The 4,827-nt window shown below is 48.4% G+C and overlaps 1 pseudogene; it reads left to right on the forward strand.

The window, feature by feature from the left end:
• Positions 1 to 2,508: 2,508 nt before the first annotated feature.
• LOC147270002 (uncharacterized) lies at positions 2,509 to 4,225 on the forward strand (annotated as a pseudogene).
• The last annotated feature ends 602 nt before the right edge of the window (positions 4,226 to 4,827 follow it).

Consider the following 4,827-nt stretch of genomic DNA (forward strand, 5'->3'; position numbering starts at 1 on the left):
TGTGTGTGCTGTTCCAGCGTGTTGGCACCTCACTGATGAGTTTCAGGGTTGGCCCTCCCATCTGTTGCTGCACCTGAGCCAGCTTCTCCTTGGCTGTAGTGCTGATCTGAAGGATGTGACAGTGTTCCTGGCTTTGTGTCTGATGATGGAAGTGGGGATCTGATCACAGGATTTTCTGACTCCTAGATTCAGACGATGTGCAGTGCAGACTGAGTGGTGAATTTGGAGCTGTCTAGTGGATGCTGTCATGTTTGGTGCTGCGTCGCTCACAAGACACTTGACTTTGTTGGTGATGGCCCAGTCCTCCATCAGGCCTCTTTGGACTGGGGCCAAACTGTCAGCAGGGTGACTTTGTGGAAAGTCTTGCACTCCCAACACATTCATTCTCACGAATGCAGTGACAGGTCAGAGCCAAGGGAGCCTCCATGTCCACAGATGTCCACATGGCAGCTGGACTTCCTTTTTCACTCCTTCCCGTTCCTCCTGGTACTTTTTGGCCACCGTTTGTTTGATGGTCTGAAAATGACACCCAGAGTAAATCAATACATTGAAATTAGAGATGAAATAAACTGGAGATATCAACGACTGCTTTAGATCATTTCCACACAAACCTTTCTGGTTGGCAAACATATGAGGCTCAAGGACCTGAACCAGTTCCCTGAACCCTTCCCTCTCAACAGTGCTGAGGGGCTGGCAGTCCTTCAGGATGAAATTCAGCAGAGCCTCATCCAGCATCTGCTTCCTGGAAGCTGGATGGTTAAAGATGAAGGAGAGAAGAAATGAAGAGGAATTAATGATCAATGAAGCAACTGTGAGTCAGTTGGAGAGTGGCTGTATACCTGAGTTCATCCTGGTGGATCTGGGACTTCATTCTCATGCCTGGCCCCATCATGCCTCAGCACTGAAGAGGTGCTTTTGTTGAGATGAGACGCTTCTGTCCAACAAATGCCACATTCAACCTGCAGAAAAGAACATGAGTGCTCAGCTAAAAGTTCCTTTCTTCATGGTGACTGGTGTTTCTTAGTCTTAGACCACCAGGTTTCCAATGAGGTGTATCGGATACGTTGTTGTGTGCCGCTGAAATCCGTCCAATTCCGGCGTTGTTTCCTCATGAAATATGTTTGCCTTAAAGCTCATTAAAGTGTTGAACCACAATATCGTTCACCATAACTGAGTCAACTTCAAGATAACCTACTTCTACATTCCAGTCCCGGCTGCTCCTGTTCTGCTGCAGTCCAGAAAACAACAACCCGATACAATTGGCGCTCCTTCCCACAGCTCCGGCCCGGATCCGCATGGTTCCGCTGACTGACTGTGAGACGCGCTCCCTCCAGAGTGGCACAGCCCGATGGGGGTCCTTATCTGGCACGGGGGCGTAAAACAGGTGCGACTGGGAAGCCTGGTTTATTCTGCGTCGAGGGAACGCGTTGCTCTGCAATTCACCGCCAAGCCGCTAGGGGGTGTGGCTTTGTCTTTGTATTGTTTACGGGGCTCTTGTCGGATTCCTTGGTTTTCTTCCGGTCACAGACAACAATTGTTGGCCATTTGTCAGTCTTTGTAGTGCCGCCAATAATCCTTTCTTCAGCTTGGTCCATTTTTTCTTGAAGCTTTCACCACAGAAACTTTGAAAATGGCGGTGTTGTTGTGCTGCGACTGAACCGGAAATGACGTTTTGAGCGGACCAATCACAGTCCTCGACGTTGACGTCACCACGCGTTTACGCGACACGGAGGCAGGATTTTGTTGGGGTTTGCGTCGACGCGACGCAGAAGCATAAATCAGGCTTTAGTGGTTTAGAATCTCACGCCAAGCCGGAGAACCAGGTCCTGAATCCGTCACGTGGCCACTTCCGGTCGGCGAGGCTTTGGACGTCACTAAATACGTCATCAATACGCGCTTTTCAAACCGAAATCCTGGATCACTCCACTCATCACTACCGCTGCTACCAGGTTAGCGAGTCTGGAGTGGCACAGAGAACAGAGCTTGGACTCTGCTCGTTTTGAAGAAGACGAAGAAGAAAAGAAGCGGAAGGCCTCGGTCTTTGTCTCCTGAAGGCTGAGTGGCGCCGGTAGAACCTCAACATGTGCGCCGCGCAGCTGCTGCGGGTGTCGGTCCAGGAGCGGATCCTCGCCGCCGCTGAAGACTTCCTGCTGCAGCTGGGAGAAGGAGACTCAGCGGATGGAGTCCCGGTGCTGAGAGCGCTGCTCACCGAGCGGCTGGCGGCGGCCGCGGAGCAGATCGTGGCTCTGCTGGAGGAAACCGTGGCGGAGTACGAGCGGGAGAACCGCCGGCAGAGGTTGCTGCTCGATGCCGTGCTGAAGCCCCGAGTCAGGCTGGACAGAGCAGGTGAGTCCCCCCACACTGACCAGGAGAAGGTGTTGTGTCTCTCCCAGCAGCATCGACCGATAGCGATGTCTGTCTGTTTATGCCACTGTGACGCTCATTAAATGTCGGTCACATTTTATGTTATTTTGATTATTTATTAATGTTATTTCTGTCCCTTGTAAAATGGGAGAGTTTTGTCATTCCGCCAGCAGGGGGCAGTGTCGCGGGCTGCTTCTCCCGGTGAACGCCGGTTTGCTTCCCAGTCTTCACGGAGAAGCTGAACAGAGCAGACGCGACTCACCGATTGTCTTAATTATCCTGTTTTACAGGAAACATCATCTGCATACAGAGTCTCAGTCTGAGACCACCACCTGTAACAAACCACCACCTGTAACAAACCACCACCTGTAACACCACTGTAATCTGTAACACCACCGCCTCAAAAAATGGTATCTTTGTGTTTGGTCCTTTTTGGCTCCTCATAACCACTCCTCTTCATCAAACTAAGGATCGTTCCAGGCTCACTAATGAACCCCTCCACTCCATTCAGGCCCAGGTTTAAAATCCTGTCAGCTCAATTCTCTCAGAGAGCAAAGAAGTGGAGGAGCAGAACACAAGAGGGGAAGGAAGTCAAGGGTTCACCTGTTGAGGGATTTCCTCTCTGTGAGATTGAGACTGAGTCAAGATGTGAGACAGGACAAGAGAAACTCAAGCTTTGGCTCCTTTCTGTTATTTTTCTGAAATGGAGCACTTGATTTGAACATGCACAGTTTTATTAATATTCTCTTATTTTGAAATGCAGCCCTACTTTTATTAGTCAATGAGACACCATCATACACATCTGCAGTCATTCACGTATGTTCAGTTTGAAGTCACGTGATAACAGATCTTAGTTGATTTCTGTTTCTGTCTGTTGCTCCGCTGTTTCAGAGTCAAATGAAGAGATTTCTGATGTTGCTGTTTGTGTCCTGCAGATGTGGAGCAGCTGCTGGTGATTAAAGAAGAGGTTCCCCCTGAGCTGCAGGACCCAGAGCCCCCCCACATTAAGGAGGAGCGGGAGGAGCTCTGGACCAGTGAGGAGGGAGGGCAGCTTCAAGGGCAGGAGGAGGCTGATATCACCACGTTCCCCTTCACTCTGGTCCCTGTGAAGAGTGAAGGGAACGAAGAGAAACCTCAGTTCTCACAGCTTCACCAGAGTCTAACTGAGGAGAACTTGAAAGAAGAGTCTCTGAGCAGCAGCCCAGTTCATCCTCTGAAAACAGAAGCTGGTGGAGAAGAGAGTGGAGAACCAGAACCAGAACCAGCCAGCAAGGTAGATCCAGATCCACTTGTACAACCCCAGACTGAAGACCAGATGTCAGACTCTTCTGAAGCTGAGACTGAAGTCAGGAAGGATGAGCGTCCCTTTAGGTGCTCAACATGAAGTAAAGGTTATAGTTACAAAAATAGTTTGGATAAACACATGAGAACACACACTGGGGAGAAACCGTTCTCATGCTCAGTTTGTGGCAAAAGATTTTCAGAAAAGGCATATCTGAAAATCTGAATGAGAACACATACTGGGGAGAAACCATTTTCCTGTTCTATTTGTGGCAAAACATTCTCACTTAAAGGACATCTGAAAACACACATGTACATTCACACTGAGGAGAAACCAGTCCCCTGCCCTATCTGTGGCAAAAGGTTCTCAGAAAAAGGACAACTAACAAGACACATGAGAACGCACACAGGGGAGAAACCATACCCCTGCTCAGTTTGTGGCAAAAGATTTTCCAGAAAGGGAGATCTGAAAATACACACAAGAACGCACACTGAGGAGAAACCATTCCCCTGCTCGGTATGTGGCAAAAGATTTTTAGATAAGAGATACCTGAAAACACACATGAGAACACACCCTTGAAATAAACCATTTGTCACAATGTCGCTCTGAAGCCGTAACCAGAGTGAGAGTTGCATGTTGAAGGCCAACTGAAGAATTCATTTAACAAAAAATGCAAAAATAAACTGAAATTGAACTAAGAGAAAAATGGGATGTGATCATTAGTGGAGTCTGTGTGTGTGTGTGTGTGTGTGTGTGTGTGTGTGTGTGTGTGTGTGCGCGCGCGTGCGTTTGCACAAGTTTTTAGAGGTGAAAGGAAGAGATGTTGGCTGCTGAAAATCAAAGTGACGATGGATGAGGAGGAAGCAGTGGCCAGTAATGGGGTGTCAGTGAAGAGAGCTCTGGACTCAGGAGCTTCCAACTCAGAGGAATGAACAGCTCCCTGCCCTCCAGATGAGTTATCAAGAAAAGAGCTCATGAAAATATATGACACTCAGGATTTGTGGAGCTGAAGATGACCTGTTGGTTTCTATGTTTCTCTGCAAACGTCAGGCAGAATGTGGAAGAGCGTCACAGCTGAGACGATTAAAACCTTAGAGAATGTTTGCTCATGTTGTAAAAGTGCTATTCATGCAGAATCGGATGTTTATTCATGGACGTTACAATATATTTGGGTCAAACCA

The sequence above is a fragment of the Aulostomus chinensis genome, chromosome 1 (genome assembly GCF_037954235.1).
Source record: "Aulostomus chinensis isolate RoL2024-O1b breed Wild chromosome 1, RoL_Achi_v1.0, whole genome shotgun sequence".
NCBI lineage: Eukaryota > Metazoa > Chordata > Actinopteri > Syngnathiformes > Aulostomidae > Aulostomus > Aulostomus chinensis.